Source organism: Schistocerca nitens, chromosome 1 (genome assembly GCF_023898315.1).
Source record: "Schistocerca nitens isolate TAMUIC-IGC-003100 chromosome 1, iqSchNite1.1, whole genome shotgun sequence".
Lineage (NCBI taxonomy): Eukaryota > Metazoa > Arthropoda > Insecta > Orthoptera > Acrididae > Schistocerca > Schistocerca nitens.
In genome coordinates, this window is record NC_064614.1 from 959,086,794 (window position 1) to 959,104,974 (window position 18,181).

The 18,181-nt window shown below is 44.1% G+C and overlaps 1 protein-coding gene across 1 annotated transcript in view; it reads right to left on the reverse strand.

Moving 5' to 3' along the window:
- The window catches only part of LOC126194779 (uncharacterized), a 1,062,808-nt gene that overhangs the window by 852,584 nt on the left and 192,043 nt on the right, over positions 1-18,181 (reverse strand). The gene's annotated exons all lie outside the window — the stretch shown is intronic.

The following is an 18,181-nucleotide window of genomic DNA, read 5'->3' on the forward strand; positions in this document are numbered from 1 at the left end:
GTATTATGCTGTTGCAGTATGTTTATGATCAGTAAGCTGATGCTATATGAGTTATTTGATTATGCTACGTATTTATTATCAGGAAATATTGAAGAAGCGTCGACGAATTTGTATATGTGTAATAAGGTAAGGAGTAATGAATAGTGGTTAGGGACTCTGACTTGTAAAAAAGGATGTTGGAAACCAAGAATCGTACTTTAAGAGGTAGGAAATGTGTGTAAATGCGTGAATGTATCACAATGCTGGCGAAAATTTTTTGGACACTGTTATATTCATAAGATTTTGTATCTACACATTTGCAACGCAAATTCTCGACCTCTGAAATTTTTTATCTGAGACTGTCACTGTAGCGGAAACTGCTGTCGTAAATATTTCCGTAAGAAAGTTAAGTGACCACCTGCACGTAATGCGTCGTGGGCACCCAGATGGGCGACAGTCGCCTGGAAAGAAGTCATTAGTGTGTGCCAGAGGCGCAGGTGGAGAAGAAAAAAAAAAGGGAGGCCATTATCCTCGCTATTGACGTTCCTTTGTAGAGAGCATCGCAAAAAAACGACACGGTCGAACTTGAAAACATATGATTACACTGTGGAGCTCTTAAATTATGATATTTACTAAAATGCCTAATGAAACGATGAGAAACATTTCACGGCTATTGTCTTGCTAATTGAGAGAAATGCCATATGGCTTGCTTTATGTATTTGTTTACTCATTTTGTTTAATATCTAGTTTCTAGCTGCACTGCAGCATTGGTTAAAATAAAATTTTATAGATGTACTAATATAAATATTTTCTGTCTACAGATCCAGTAAATAATAGTTTTGTGATATATTTCCAAAAAAATGAGGGAGCACAAAAAGACATTTCCCTTCACAGGAACTGCATACATAATTTTCTTTACAATACTTGGTAATTTATTTCATAGAATAAGTTTTTGAGGTGCACCACTTTAATTACATAGACATTAAGATGTGAACAGACATTTCCCTTATCTGCATTGTTGTCTTTAGTGTACTATTTTTTCTGCTTGAGCTTTGTCATGTTTAGATGCTGCTGCTGTTTGCCATGCATAGTGCTACTAAATTTCACTTTGTATTATTATTTTAAGCCAGTTTTACTACTGATTTATTTTTCTTGTTTGCTGCTCATTGCCTTATATTAGTTGTAATTTATGCTGCTTGCTTTGCCTTTTGTATTTTTTATCATTGCTGTTTGTGTTAATTGTTTTGTGCTGCTGCATTGCCTCGTTCCTTAGTTTAGCATCTGAGCTCAGTAGATTTAAGTTAGCTTAAGAGGGGGTAGACTATATAAGAGAATGAGTTGCGATGAATTGGAAGAAATGCATTGAGAAGTCATACGAAAAAAGTACAGAAAACAGGTATAGATAGGACTTTTTGGAAATAATGAAGAACGAAGGGAGATCTCCGAGAAGTAAAGAAAGTCTTGTTTGCAAAATACTGCAGTAAAAGAAACCCTGTCCTTTCCTTGTGTTATTCCGCTATATGTTTGTGTACCCTTGGGTATTTATGTTTTTTCCTGTCTTTATATTTTTATCTGATAAGACTTATGTTTTAGAATTTTTCAACAGCTATGTTATTTTCTTTGTAAAGATGTTTAGACATTATTTATTCTGTTCTGTTTTAATGCTCATGTGTGAAGTTGATGTTTCAAAATTTATTCTGATCTTTTATGTATCTACTTATCTCATAATTCCTGTAACATTGATGTATATGTTTATTTCTATTCTGTTGTAAAACCTGTACTACAAATGTTATCTGTATTGTTATGTTCTTTAATGATGTATTTTGTACCTTTGTAATTGTATTCTTATGTTATAAAATTGTAATTGACACCAGTTCATCATATTATTAACTTGTAAGTTCCATTTCATTGCACACATTTCTGTTGGTCATAGTATATGGACAATATGTGAGAAGTAGGGACTGTTAGTGTTTGCACGTGTGTTAATAATTCAGCAAGGGACTGGATAACAGCATTGCTGGTTCTAAGGACAATTCCAAACACTTTGTGAGTGCACAAGTGGTGGTTATGGACTTGCTATATTATCTGCAAGACTCTTCATTGGTGATTGGGTACCTGCACAGTCACAACAGATGGCTGCTGGCCATCTCTACAAGGACTACAGTGGGTCTACACCTCTGGTGATCCACCAATACCATTATTTCTACAAGGACTGCAGTGGGTCTGCATCTCTGGTGGCCCACAAATACCACAATCTCTACCAGGACTACAGTGAGTCTACTCTGTGATGACCTACCTACCAATATTCTTCAAAACTTCGACTGACTCTGCGGTGGGTTTACTCTGTTGTGGCCCATTACCTGTCAGCATGTCAAGAGTCAGCACTGTCTTTCCGTTGGAAGGACAACACTACTTCTTCAAGACTGCATGGAAATCCACTACTTCCGTGTGCAATTTCTTTTACTAATGAGACTTTGTGAAAAAAACTGTAATTACTATTATGATGAATGATCAGGACTATCTTTATGGACTGTGAGAAAATTTTAGCTTTTGACCAACGTTGTATCAATAAGTGTGTGCATTTGATTTCTTTGTTATTGTAATTATGAAAATTTTTTTCAAATCATTAGTGGCCACTGCCCAAAACAATTTGTAAAATTTTTTGTGGGGAGCATGGGGGCTATGTAAGTAGGCTGTTTAGGTTTTCTTATTGGTAACGCCACGTAGCGCTCTGTGTGAAAATCACTGGCTGTGCTGTGTGCGGTCTGTGGCTAGTTTGCATTGTTGTCTGCCATTGTAGTGTTGGGCAGCGGCAGCTGGATGTGAACAGCGCGTAGCGTTGTGCAGTTGGAGGTGAGCCGCCAGCAGTGGTGGATGTGGGGAGAGAGATGGCGGAGTTTTGTAATTTGTCATGAACTGCTATATATATTATGACTATTAAGGTAAATACATTGTTTGTTCTCTATTAAAATCTTTCATTTGCTAACTATCCCTATCAGTAGTTAGTGCCTTCCATAGTTTGAATCTTTTATTTAGCTGGCAGTAGTGGGGCTCGCTGTATTGCAGTAGTTCGAGTAACCAAGATTTTTGTGAGGTAAGCGATTTGTGAAATGCATAGGTTAATGTTAGTCAGGGCCATTCTTTTGTAGGGATTTCTGAAAGTCAGATTGCGTTGCGCTAAAAATATTGTGTGTCAGGTTAAGCACAGTCCTGTAAAATTGTTCTAAGGGGACGTTTCACACTATTCACATGCAAACGGCTCTTCGTAACCGAAACTACTTGTAAAGGAAGGAAGATCTGATTTTAACATTCCGGCACGATAAGCTCCTTACAGACTCAAGACAACCTGGACTGGGGAAACGTTAGGAAGGAAATCCGCCTTGTATTTTCGAAGAAATATCCCAACCTTCGCATAAAGTGATTAAAGCAAAGGGCGGAAAATTTAAAGCAGGCTGGCTAGACGGGTATTTTAACTACCGTCCTCTCGAATACGCATCTATCCAGTGTCATAACACCATGCCACCTCGCTCTATAACTGTAACATTAGATTTATACGAAAATCTGGGTAAAAGGAATAACCCGCCCAGGTATCCGAGTGCATGAATCTTCCGGAATTTTGGGAGGCGCGCCAGTCTCGGATCGAATCCGAGATTGGGTGAATACCAGGTTGATATTTACAAACCGTATTAGTTACAAGATTCGTAAACATTTAGAAAATTGTTCTCACTATATTTAATATGAGATAACGCTAGACGCAGACGGATAGGGTGCACAAATTTCGTGTCGGACGGGGGAGGGGGGGGGGGTGGCAAGGTGAGGGGGCGGAGGGGAAGAGGAACGGTGACAGGAAAGGGCTCCGGCGACTCTCTACCACTCTACACTGCCAAATCCATGTTAACATGCCGACCCTGTGCGGCTACGGAATAAGTCTAGGAAAAAGAGCAAGACTGGAGCAGTAAGAATAGAGTGTTAGGACGAAACGCCCCGTCGACGATGAGGTTATTACAGACGGACTACAAGCTCAGAATAAGGAAAGGGGCAGAAGGAAATCCGACAGTGTCCTTTTCCTAGTGACAGTCCCGGCATTTGCCTTAATCCATTATGGTATGCTACGTGAGGAGTTGAACCGTCGTTCTCCTGAATGCAAATCTTGTCTTCCTAATGCGCGTCCGAAATCTTCGCTCATAATAAACTGCGCGGGACGACGTCAGAACTTCACTTTTGCTGATCAAGTGTCCAGACTGCCACTGTGTACCCTCACTCGGTAGAGGAGAGGGTGATGACGTAAGGCTGGGGAGGAGGGCGGAGGCAGACATAAAAAAAAAGAGAAGTCAAAGAATGGCAGAATGCAAACAAAATGTCCTCCCGTATGAAAATGTCAAGTGCCTTTTGGCGTCGCGTTAGGCGACACTAGGGACAAAGTTGGCATATTTTAGTTCATATTTCGCTGCGTGCCGCGACGGCTGAATAGGAGGGTATTCGCGAGCTAGATTTATACCCCGCATTGTTCCCGACTGCGACAATGGCTATCCCGTCCCTGCGCGGCGCAGCGGTCCCTGTGAAAGAGTGCCATCCGGTGCATCCCACTCGCGTCACCGCCTAGCCCACGAGGGACTGCCTTGTCTCGCACCGGGGGCTTCACGGACAACACGGCGTCGGAGAAAGCTTCTGTGGACGAGGTCAGGGAGTCCTCTGCTATAGCCTCTGAGGCACACGCCGGAAATAATGCTGAATATTACAATAGCATCGTCCGCGGTGACCACTCTCTTCATAAATATACATAGTCGTACGACATTGTTACGGCTTCCTCCTCAATAGTTAAGATGAACACCCTTGGCAAGGCTCATCGTAATTTGAACTCTGTTAGTCTAGCGCAAGTCTCCAGGAGACACTTATGACCTTTCCTCTTAGTAGCAGACCGTGGTGTCGTGACGCGGAGCGCCAGACACAGCTGACTTAATCTTCTCAGATGTACTCTGCTGGGATGAGCTGAGGCGGCACGATCTGCCAGGATATTAAAATCCGTTCTGTACTCCCTGACCGAGTGACTCTGGGGATTGATGTTTGTACCATCAACTGTTACCGACGGCGTGGCGAAGTTTCCATTTGCCCTTGGCACTCACAGATTGGTGTTCACGAACTATTCCGTCACACAGTGATCATACAGGCAAACGGAAGATGATAGAGGGAACGCCGAAATACTGAGTTCAGTCTTCCGAAATTGTTTCGCCGCGGAAGATCGTAAAACGATTCCTCCTCTCAGTCATCCTACGAACGTCGAAATGGCAGATACTGAGATAAACGATCGTGTAACACAAAAGCAACTACAGTCACATAGTACTGGAAAGGCGCGGGACCAAATGAGATAACTGTAAGATTGTACAAACACTATTGAAAAGAGTCGGCCGCGGTGGCCGAGCGGTTCTAGGCGCTTCAGTCCGGAACCGCGCGACTGCTACGGTCGCAGGTTCGAATTCTTCCTCGGGCATGGCTGTGTGTGATGTCCTTAGGTTAGTTAGGTTTAAGTAGTTCTAAGTTCTAGGGGACTGGTGACCTCAGACGTTAAGTCCCATAGCGCTCAGAGCCATTTTTTTATTCGAAAGAGCATGCTTCTAGCAGCAGTTTATCGTAGTTCGTTGGAGCAACGAAGGGTACCTAGCGGCCGGAAAAAAGCGCAGGTCATTCCCTTTTTTTAAGAGGGGTCATGGGACAGATGCGCATAACTATACGTTTATATCGTTGACATCAATCTGTTGCAGAATTATGGAACACATTTTTTGCTAATGTATGGCTTTTTGGAAAACCAAATCTAAAGATGTAAAGTAATTTCTGGAGGGCCCCAAGGGGGTGTAATGGGACCGTAACTGTTTACGGCGTGCATAAATGATCTAGTAAAAATCGTCGGAAGCTCTTTAAGATTAGTTGCAGATGGTGCGGTTTTTTTAAGACACTATAGATTTGTAAAATCACCCACAGAAAGTTTGATGAATGGTGCCATCTCTGGCAGTTGACCCAGAACGTAACTAAATGTAACGTATTGGGCATATATAGGAAAAAAATACACTACTGCACAACTACATTATTGATAATAAATTCTTGGAAAAAATAAATTGCGTAAAATGTCTAGGAGTAATTATCCAGAGAGATCTTACGTGGAATGAAGAAAAAACAAACAGTAGGAAAAGCGGAAGCGAGACTGAGATTCATAGGAAGAATCTACAGGAAATGCAACTTATCCACGAAAGAAGTGGCTTGCTAGGCTACTGTTTGACCGATTCTTGAGTATTGTTCTTCAATCTGAGATCTTTACCGCGTAGGACTGGTAGAAGAGGCTGATAACCTCCAACGGAGAACGGCGCGCTTCGTCACGGGATCCATTAGACAACGCGAGAGCGTTACAGACATGCTCAACGAACTCCTATGGCAGACGATACATAAGAGGCGTTGTGCATCACGGAGAGGTTTCCTATTGAAATTTCGAGAGATCTGGGAAGAGTCGGACAACAAATTACTTCCTCCCTTACTCATCTCGCGAAATGACCACGATGACAAAATTCGAGAAATTAGGGCTAACTTACCGGCAATCATTTTTCCCACGTGCCATTCGTGAGAGGAACAGGAAAGAGGGATCAGTTAGTGCCCCTAGGAGTACTCTCCGCCACACATCGTCATGTCGCTTGCGTAATATTGATGGAGATGTAGATCACGACACTAAAATTGCACCCAGTCTAGTAGGAAGCGTTGGAGAACTTTCTTGCTGTCATCAGAGGAAAACGTCAACTTGTTTCCCAGCAGACAACTACATATAAGTCTTGAATTTAGCTCACAGTGGCTTCTTGTGATTCTCAACTGATCCGCCGTGTATCGGCTGCTCGTCGACAAATAATGGCAACTGTGTTACACCCTTAGTATTCAGTAACAGAACTCAAACTTCCTGCTTGGTTAAAACGGTGTGACTGGAGCGTCGTGTACTCGGGAACATTGTTTTCCAAGATAAATATTCTTACTAACTAAGCTTTCCAGGAACAATTCGCGATTCATCCTCACAGCTTCAGTAACTGAATTTCTCTCCCCTACTTCCCCAACTTTAAAGAAATTCTTCCGAATATGTTGCTGGACTGACACATCTGCGAATAAGGAAACTGCAGAAATGTCCCAACAGCAGCCTAGGTACTGTCCTAGAGTGAAAGTGGTCAGCACACTGCACTCGTAGTCGGGAGCACGACGCTTCAACTCCCTGTCTAGCCATCCAAGTTTATAAATTGCTTAACGCAAATACCGGGATGGATCCTTTGACCGGGCGAGCCGATTTCGTTCGCCATCGTCCCTAATCCGAACTTCGGCTACGTCTCTAACGACATCGTAGTCGACAGGAAGTTAAACTCTAATTCTGTTCTCTAGAAGGAATCTTTCACTCTTGAATTGAGTGTGTGCTGTTGTGAAAATTCATCACATATTACAACAGTACACCTCATCTGGAGCCTTTTATTCCCCGGGTAGTCATCTTACCTGACTGAACTCTCCACTCACTACTTATGACCCACCCTCACAGAAGAAATGGTTCTGTGATAGGTTCGCGTTCGAGTCCCATTACGGGACACAACTGAAAATCGTCAGAAAATTTCGCAACAACCGGACTTCGCTACACACTGAAAGTTTCGTTCTGCGCAACGTCTACAGTGAAGAATGGAAATAATTATACCTCAATCGTGCGTCTGTTTACAGTGCTACCCGTGTTCGATTACCTTAGCTACACGGTGCTCCCTAAGCCCTTCTACGCGTTACGGGAATGTGAATTTGGAAAGTTAGCATAGAGCGTTCCCGTCGACGGCGAGGTAACTAGAGACTGGTCATTGACTCCGATGGACAATGACAGGCGAACCATTTGGTCATAAAGATACCAGTTACGTAGAATAGTTATCTGGAAAGCTATGCTTGATATGCTTTGCGTAACACAGTAACTATCTCAGTAACTGATAATTAAATCGAAAACCTTAGATGCTGACAGGTGTTGTTCATATACATCAATAGGTACAGCTGAAAATGTGTGCCCAGACAGGGACTCGATCCCGAACCCGGGATCTCCTGCTTACATGCAAACGCTCTATCCATCTTTTTTTTTTTTCTTCATTTTGTTCGTTATTGATCGTTGTGTTTGGTCGTTGCGGACGTCGCAAGACATCCTGTTCAAGTTCGGTGGTTGATCCTTCCACTCAGTTTTTTTATTACCGAACACGCTGAGCTACCGTGCCGGCTATCCATCTGAGCCACCGAGGGCACAGAGCATAGTGCGACTGCAGGGACTTATCCCTTGCACGCTTCCCGTGAGACCCACATTCTCAACTGTCCACAACCTACATTCGTAGTATTCCTAATAGATATTTGCCAATTCACTCATTACTCCCGCCAGGCTAATCTCTCGAGTCCCGTAAGAGTTCGAGAAAAGTGTACGCATTCGCACAGAAGAAGGTCAATGGCCGGGTAGCCTTTAACTATATGAAGATGGTATCTGTTCCCGAAAGAACAGATACCATTGATGACCGTGCAGCTTCTCTAGAATGAAATGATAATCAAATCGAAACCCTTAGCTGCCGACAGGAGATCCCGGGTTCGAGTCCCGGTCGAGGCACACATTTTCAGCTCTCCCCAATTATGTATATCAACAACACCCCTCGGAAGCTAAGGGTTTCGATTTAATTATCAGTTACTGAAATAGTTACTGTGTTACGCAAAGAATATCAAGCATACCTTTCCTGATAACTATTCTACGTAACTGGTATTCTTATATGATTTTATTCGTGAATAAATGTTAAATGGGTTTGAAATTGCGTTCTTAACGTTAGTTGAGCACCCCATCCAACTATTAGCCTGGATTCCTCAGAGTCTTCTGATTTGATTATTTGATTTCTTAATATTTTATTTGGTGTTAATAAGAAAGTTTTATTCTGAATCAGTTAGAGATAATATCTCAGTATTTCAGTGCAATCTAAATTTATTTAATTACTAATAAACTCATAAACCTAACTGATTGAGACTTACTCCATGCAAACGCGCACTAGTTTCGTTTTCAATCCGACCATCCGGAAAGGATGGGTAGTTGAGGCTCGAGTAGGTATCATTCGCATTTTCTGTTTGTACAAATAATACTAGATGCAAAACGTTGCTTCTTGACAGGGATTTTGAAAAGTTTATTTGCAACAGGCTTTGCGAAACATCCCATCCCATCTCTTGAGCCGGCCCTGTGGGTTTCGTCTCCAACCCATTTAGGAGGATTAGGGGAAGATCGGCCGATAAACTCCAGGCCGGAGACAGCCTCCTTCCCCCAGATACCAGGAAACGGCTCTGGTCTGTGGAACAGAGACGTGGAGAGCACACAGGCACGGCCAACAAATGGCATTTTACAAATTGGGATAATAACTTACAGCTACATCATTAGTTTTTGGTTATCAGTATGTCTTTATTAAGGATTACCTGCTGAGAGGGACATCCAAAGACTACGCGTGAGCTGTAAATCAGTATTCCGCATGCTTCTTAAAAGTCCAAGGTACGCAGAGGATATTTTCGTGGTAGGGGAGCAGGGCACCTGTTACTGATACATGTATCATATAGATAGCCGAGCTGCATAATCTGGCAAACCAAATCCGGTGCCGTTTTATGAGAGTACTTTGTATTGTGAACGTCGGCAGCAAGGTCAATTGCCCAAATATGTTTTAAAGGTGATTACACAAGCGGGTGCACTTCAGATGTTCGAGCACGAGAAGTGCTACACTTGTATAAACCTTGTGAGCTAGACTTACCTTTCTACTGAAGTCTGGCTCAACAAATTCCTAATCCTCCGCCACCAATTAAAGAGAAATCTATTTTCACCTTGTTTTTGTATGTAGCTGACGTATCGCAGAGTACGATTACCAAATGTAGGCTAAATGTATACATAAAGCCTATTTGTGATTATAAATTCCACTAAGTTGGCTCCTTGATATAGAACTTGATGATTCAAACAATTGCGAAGTATTTGTACCACTCAACGTGAAACCGTCACATGAAGCACCTTAAAATGGTCTTGAGTCCTGCTCGCCCGGGGCTGTTATCATATCTGTTTAATAGGAGAGAGAGAGAGAGAGAGAGAGAGAGAGAGAGAGAGAGAGAACCCCACGAAAGGTAACACATTGGGTAAGGAAAGACTTTTTTTAATTTCTCTTTAGGGTTCCGTGCCTCTATTTGTAAAAATGGAATACTTAGAGGGCTGTTTTTCTTTCCGCTTCTCTGTCTGTCTGTCCGTCTGTCTGTCTGTTCGACTGTTAAGAACCCTTTTTCTGAGGCACGAGTACACTTATTAAGTTCAAATTTACGTCACATATTAAGATCTATGGTCCCTTGACGGTGCAAATATTTTAAGCTTTTAGCTCATTTCAGTCCTAAGATCCGGCCATTTATGTTTACGTATTGATACTTGGAAAGTATTTCATCAAAACCTACACAGTACTTCTCATTGACCTACAGTCGTGAAATTTGGCAAGAAGCAAGGTTCGACAATACAAGTAAAGGAAAAAATCTGGAATTGTTAGTTTGTAGTTATATCAAGTGACAAAATATTTCTTTTGTCATTCAGTACCCCACTTGACATTAAATTCAAACATTCTCGAAAGTCTTGCAATTTATGGGGCCGATATCTTGCCAGTATCCATGTCCATGACAGGCAAAAATCGATTCCTGGAATGGATAAACTGGCTATATACATAATTAAGTTTTTACGGAATGCTCAGTGCGTGAAATTCTACTCGCACATGGCCAATGTATTTTTACTCATCTGTATCATCCGACTGATTGGTTCGATGTGACCACAAACGAATTCCTCTTTTTACTAAGTATGAAAGTCTTAAGGAGAAGCTGCAGTGGTAAGGTACGAGGGGCGTTGCTCATCACAGAGAGGATTACTGTTGAAATTCCAAGAGTACACCCTCCAGGAAGAGTGGAGCAACATATTACTTCCTTCCACGTATGTCTCGCTAATGACCACGCGGGAACACCAGAGAAATTTGAGGTTGTACGCTTGCCGACCAACAGTTCGCTAATGGAACGTGGAAGGCAGGAGGGTGTAGTGGCTCCAGGCCTAACGTCCGGTGACTTGCCGAGCTGAGATGCATATTTATCCTCATGGTAGTTCTAACACTTTGGTAAAGAAATTTTCAAGAATATGGCTATGTGCGAACCTTTTTTTAGTTTTTGTTTATTTATTCGTTTATTTTTGAGTCATCAGTCTTCTGACCAACTTCCTGCGGCCAGCCACAAATTCGACTTTCGTGCCAACCACTTCATCTCAAGATAGTACGTGCACTCTAGGCCCTTAATTATTTATTGGAAGTTCTCCCCTCTCTGTCGTCCAACACAGTTTTTACTCTCTACAGCACCCTCTACTACCTTGTAACTTACTTCCTGTTTTAACATATGTACTATTTATCCCGTCTCTACTTCTTGTCAACGTTTTCCATATATCCCTTTCTTCGTCGATTCTGCTGCGAACCTCCTCATTGCTTATCTTATAAGCCATCCTAATTTTCTAAAGCCTTCTATAGCACCACATCTCCAACATTTCAATTCTTTTCTTCTTTGATATTCCCTCAGTGCGTGATTCACTGCCGTACAATGCGGTGCTCATTCTCAGAAAACTCTTCCTCAAATTAAGGCCAGTATTAGTGTACTTCCTTTGGCCAGGAATGCCTTCCTTCCCTGTGCTAGTCTGCTTTTTATGTCCTCCTTCCTTCTTCCGTCATGTGTTATTTTGTCTGGAACGTGGAAGGAGTCATTCACTTCGTATGTTTCGTGGTCATCAATTTCGATGTTAAGTGTATCGTTAAACCCACATTTGCTGCTCCTCATTACTATGTTCTTACTTCGGTTTACACTCAGACTGTATCCTGTCTTTATTAGGCTGTTCATTTCATTCATCACGTTCCGTAACTTTATTTCACTTTCAATGAAGTTTGCGATCACTGATTTTAATCCCACTGTTGAACGGTCCTTTTATTTCTGTCGTTGCTTCTACAATATATAAATTGAACAATAGGGGCGAAAGACTGCATCCCTGCATCATACTGTTTCTAATCTACAGGGTGTCCGAAAAGACTTTCCCTGATTACCTAAATTGATAACTCAAGTTAGAAGTAAGATACAAATATGAAACTTGTGTCGAATTGTTTACAACTATCAAAGATTTTTTCTGTTTTATGTTCGCAGTACGTAAGTAGTGGATGAGGTGCAGTGCCCAAGAAGCCATGTTAACCAATCAGGAGAAGGCACAGAGTATACTGTGGTACCATGAGACACGATCACCAACCACAGTGCAGAGACACTTCGAGACAACATTTGGAATGAATCCACCTGATGTCAAGAACATTAAAGCCTGGTATCAGAAGTTCAAGAATACAGGATCGGTTGCTGACCTTCCGAGGTCTGGTCGACCAAGAACCTAACCAGACAGGGTGGGTCCGCAGCTCGTGGTCGTGCGGTAGCGTTCTCGCTTCCCACGCCCGGGTTCCCGGGTTCGATTCCCGGCGGGGTCAGGGATTTTCTCTGCCTCGTGATGACTGGGTGTTGTGTGATGTCCTTAGGTTAGTTAGGTTTCACTAGTTCTAAGTTCTAGGGGACTGATGACCATAGATGTTAAGTCCCATAGTGCTCAGAGCCATTTGAACCATTTTGAGACAGGGTGGAAGCTGTAAGGCAGTCTTTTCTGCTAAGTCCGAAGAAATCGGTGCGCAAAGCCTCTCGTGAATTACAGATGCCAAAAAGTTCTCTCCATGACATTTTACACAAACGTTTATTGTTTCGTGCGTACAAAGTGAAAATCGTTCAGGCCTTGTTGCCCAATGAGAGTACACGTCGATATGACTTCACGGTCGAAATGCTATCACGTATTGAGGACGATGATTGTTATCTCAGACGAATTGCCTTTTCCGACGAAGCGACCTTTTTTGTCAGTTAAGTAGAGAATCGCCATAATGTGCGCATTTGGGGTTCACAACCCCCTGGCGAGGTCATGGAGTGCACCAGAGGCAGTCCAAAGGTGAATGTTTGGTGCGCGCTATTGCACGATCGAATTATCGGGCCATTCGTCTTCGCTGAGGCTACCATCACATCTGCAGCGTATCTAGGCATGTTGCAACTGTATGCTGTTCCTCAACTGCTTCAGTATCACCCCGACGTCTTGTTTCAGCAAGACGGTGCACCGCCTCATTGGGGTTTGGACGTCCGTGCCTATCTCGATATGACCTTTCCTGGGCGATGAATTGGTCGTGATGGGCCAACGGATTGGCCTCCACGCTCTCCTGACATAACCCCATTAGACTTCTTTTTGTGGGGTTATGTCAAAGACGAGGTCTACCGAACACGTGTACCAAATCTTGAAACACTGCGGCAACGGATAACCACAGTCGCTGAATCGATCCCTCCAGTGATGTTGTCTAATGTGTGGACGGAAATTGAATATCGGCTAGATGTGCTACGTGCTACCAACGGTGCTCATGTTGAAGTTTACTGATGTGTGAAAAAAACTTTGATAGTTTGTAAACAATTAGACACCAGTTTCATATTTGTATCTTACTTCTAGCCTGAGTTATCAATTTATGTAATCAGGGAAAGACTTTTCGGACACCCTGTACATCTGATCCGAGCATCTCGTTCTTCATCTTTCTATTGCTATTGTTCTTCCTCCAACTTCTATATATGCGAACGTAAGGAATATTACCGAAATGTCTTACAGCGTCCACAGTAGCCATACGCAATTGCTGCAACGACCAACTTGCTGAAACCGTAGTACTTGTCCCTTTCTTCCGACCTGGCACGTTTCTACTCACTTTTACCACCCAGTTACGCAACGAGCGGAAAGTCGCAAGGCAAAAGCAGAAGTGGGTAAAGGTTTCAGCGGCGATATTTTGGTCGGAGCAGTCTGCGCAGCTACATCGCGGACAGTCATGCCCATTGCGGCACACAGGAAACGCCGAAACAGCCGCACGCGGGGGCAGCGATGCGAAAACAATTGCGGCGACGCTTTTCGGGACCGGGCGGCGCTGACATTTGAAAGTCTGGCAGGGACGAAGGGAGGCGCGACCCCAGCGGCCAGATGGTATCGGCTGACGAGACGGAGGAGGCGGCTCTTTGAGGCCTGCCGCCGCGAAGCGCTCCATCAAGATCCGCCGTTGCTGTCACAGCGCGGCTGCAGCGGCGCGAGAAAGGATGTATTAATTAGTGTCCGTCTGTCAAACACAACAACGAGGCGATTCTATACCCAACAGATTTTCTGTCTGACACTTCAAAAGACAATTTATAAGCATCCTTCATCAATACTTCCCACCCCCGGCGAGGCGAGCGCTAGCAAGGATGTCCCCGGATGTGGGGTTGTGGGGGGAGAAGCAGAGCGTCGTGGACAAGGCGGCAAGGAAGAGAAAATGAGCGTGGGCACTTGGGACATTGAAGAGACGTCAATGGTTTGCGGTTTTTCTTATTTTATGCGAACAGTGCGTTCTGGGTAATCGATTAATGATGAAACTGTATTATAATCATCTTTTTTGTAATATCCTGGCAGATTAAAACTGTGTGCCGGACCGAGACTCGGACTCGGGACCTTTGCCTTTCGTGGGCAAGTGCTCAGATGGTAGAGCACTTGCCCACGAAAGGCAAAGGTTCCGAGTTCGAGTCTCGGTCCGACACACAGTTTTAATCTGCCAGGCAGTTTCATATCAGCGCACACTCCGCTGCAGGGTGAAAATCTCATTCTGGATCTTTTTTGTACTTTTCATTCTCTATTCAAAAGACTAAGCTAACCTCGAGTTGGATCGATTTGGGTTCCACAGAAATGTAGGAACACGCCAGGCAGTACAGGCGCTACAACTTATCTTAGAAGACAGCAGAAAAAGGCAAACCCATGTTTATATTATTTGTGTACTTAGACAGAGATTGTTGTAGACTGGAATACTCTCTTTGAAATTCTGATGGTAGCAGAATTAATATACAGGGACCGAAAGGGTATACACAACATGTACAGAAACCAGACGGCAGTTATAAGAGTCAAAGGGCGCGGAAGAGAAGCAGTGTTTGAGAATGGAGTGAGACAGGTTTGTAGCCTATTCCCGGCGTTATTCAGTCTGCACACGTTGAGCAAGTAGTACACGAAACCAAAGAGAAATACGGGAAAGGAATTAAAGTTCTGGGAGCAGAAATAGAAAAGTTTAGGTTCGTCTGAGGCATTGTAATTCTGTCAGAGACAGCAAAAGATTTTGAAGAGGAATTGAACGAAATGGATAGTGTCTTGAGAGGAGGAGGGTAACGGAATGTAGTCGTCGTAAATCAGGCGATGTTGATGGAATTATGTTAGGAACTGACACACCAAAATTAGTAGACAAGTCTTATAGTTTCGGCAGCAAAAAAACTGATGACCAAAGTAGACACGATATACACTCCTGGAAATTGAAATAAGAACACCGTGAATTCATTGTCCCAGGAAGGGGAAACTTTATTGACACATTCCTGGGGTCAGATACATCACATGATCACACTGACAGAACCACAGGCACATAGACACAGGCAACAGAGCATGCACAATGTCGGCACTAGTACAGTGTATATCCACCTTTCGCAGCAATGCAGGCTGCTATTCTCCCATGGAGACGATCGTAGAGATGCTGGATGTAGTCCTGTGGAACGGCTTGCCATGCCATTTCCACCTGGCGCCTCAGTTGGACCAGCGTTCGTGCTGGACGTGCAGACCGCGTGAGACGACGCTTCATCCAGTCCCAAACATGCTCAATGGGGGACAGATCCGGAGATCTTGCTGGCCAGGGTAGTTGACTTACACCTTCTAGAGCACGTTGGGTGGCACGGGATACATGCGGACGTGCATTGTCCTGTTGGAACAGCAAGTTCCCTTGCCGGTCTAGGAATGGTAGAACGATGGGTTCGATGACGGTTTGGATGTACCGTGCACTATTCAGTGTCCCCTCGACGATCACCAGTGGTGTACGGCCAGTGTAGGAGATCGCTCCCCACACCATGATGCCGGGTGTTGGCCCTGTGTGCCTCGGTCGTATGCAGTCCTGATTGTGGCGCTCACCTGCACGGCGCCAAACACGCATACGACCATCATTGGCACCAAGGCAGAAGCGACTCACATCGCTGAAGACGACACGTCTCCATTCGTCCCTCCATTCACGCCTGTCGCGACACCACTGGAGGCGGGCTGCACGATGTTGGGGCGTGAGCGGAAGACGGCCTAACGGTGTGCGGGACCGTAGCCCAGCTTCATGGAGACGGTTGCGAATGGTCCTCGCCGATACCCCAGGAGCAACAGTGTCCCTAATTTGCTGGGAAGTGGCGGTGCGGTCCCCTACGGCACTGCGTAGGATCCTACGGTCTTGGCGTGCATCCGTGCGTCGCTGCGGTCCGGTCCCAGGTCGACGGGCACGTGCACCTTCCGCCGACCACTGGCGACAACATCGATGTACTGTGGAGACCTCACGCCCCACGTGTTGAGCAATTCGGTGGTACGTCCACCCGGCGTCCCGCATGCCCACTATACGCCCTCGCTCAAAGTCCGTCAACTGCACATACGGTTCACGTCCACGCTGTCGCGGCATGCTACCAGTGTTAAAGACTGCGATGGAGCTCCGTATGCCACGGCAAACTGGCTGACACTGACGGCGGCGGTGCACAAATGCTGCGCAGCTAGCGCCATTCGACGGCCAACACCGCGGTTCCTGGTGTGTCCGCTGTGCCGTGTGTGTGATCATTGCTTGTACAGCCCTCTCGCAGTGTCCGGAGCAAGTATGGTGGGTCTGACACACCGGTGTCAATGTGTTCTTTTTTCCATTTCCAGGAGTGTAAAACGTAGACTGGCGATGTCAAGGAAAGTGTAACTGAAAAAGAGAAATTTCTTAACATCGAACTTTAATTTCAGTTATGTTAATGGAATTTTAAGCTCTGTTTCCGTGCTGGCAGAAAATAATAATGGATTAAAGAGGGTATGCCTTTTTACAAGCAATCAATTTTTGTTTTGTTTAGTAGCCAAGCATGTCAGACTACAACTGTGGCATTCTCAGTGAATTTCTTCTGTTATTATTCCTGAAATATAAACATACAAATCTGTATGTAAGTTAGGAATATGTTACATCACATCATGTTGTTGATTAAATTAACGTGTACTTTTTTTCTTACACTAAGTGTGCCCTACGGCTGCCAACAGAAATCAGCTTCGAAACTAAATTAATACACCATGTCATCTGCAACACAGGGATGCTACGACAACGTCAGAATCGATTTTTTTTTTTTCAGTATACAACCAATTCGATACATCTTAGAAGAGCAGCGCTACATCGCTGAACTAGCGCCTCCTGGTTACATGTGACGTCTAAGGGCTGAATAGTCCACTGGGTGTCACCAGTGTCGAAAATGGTCAAGAATGCCTTTCTGATGAGCATCAAATTGCAAAATGTCATTTCCGACCTCGAAATGTGTGTAAATGAATACCGCAAGGGAAAGGGTGGTTTCAAGGCGCTCTTTATGACACCTCATGTAGCCTTTTCATGTCGATTCTTAGCAGGAGTGTGTCTTAAATGTTTTCGTCGGCCGCCCATAAGAAACCGCGTGATTTCAGATATGAGCGTCGCGAGTCTGATCTCCATCTCAGAGTCGTCAAGAGAAGAAGAGAAGGGGTGAAGTGTGAATCAGGGGAGGTGCGACTTGTTTCCCATTGATGACACGTCCACGGTGGTGAAATGTAGTGCCACTGAGGCGTCATCAACTCAACTTACACCTCACATGAGCTTCGGAGCTCTGCATTTTTTTTCCGCTCCTGTCGACACCTTGCTGTTTGTTGAAGCGTCGTCCAGTCCGAAAGTGAGGTTTTAGGGTGCCATGCTTTTGCACCGTTACAGAAGAAGGCTGTGGGTACCTTTGAGCCAAATTACAATATTACGGGGCATTGAAAATGTGACTCTTTAATTGTGTTGCGTAGAGTATATACCAGTATTCTGGTAAAAATAGTGACATATTCCCCTTTTGTACGCTTGCCATTCCTGTATTGGACTTGTCACGAGCTCTACTTGGTTTTACACTACTGGTCATTAAAATTGCTACACCACGAAGATGACGTGCTACAGACGCGAAATTTAACTGACAGGAAGAAGATGCTGTGATATGCAAATGATTAGCC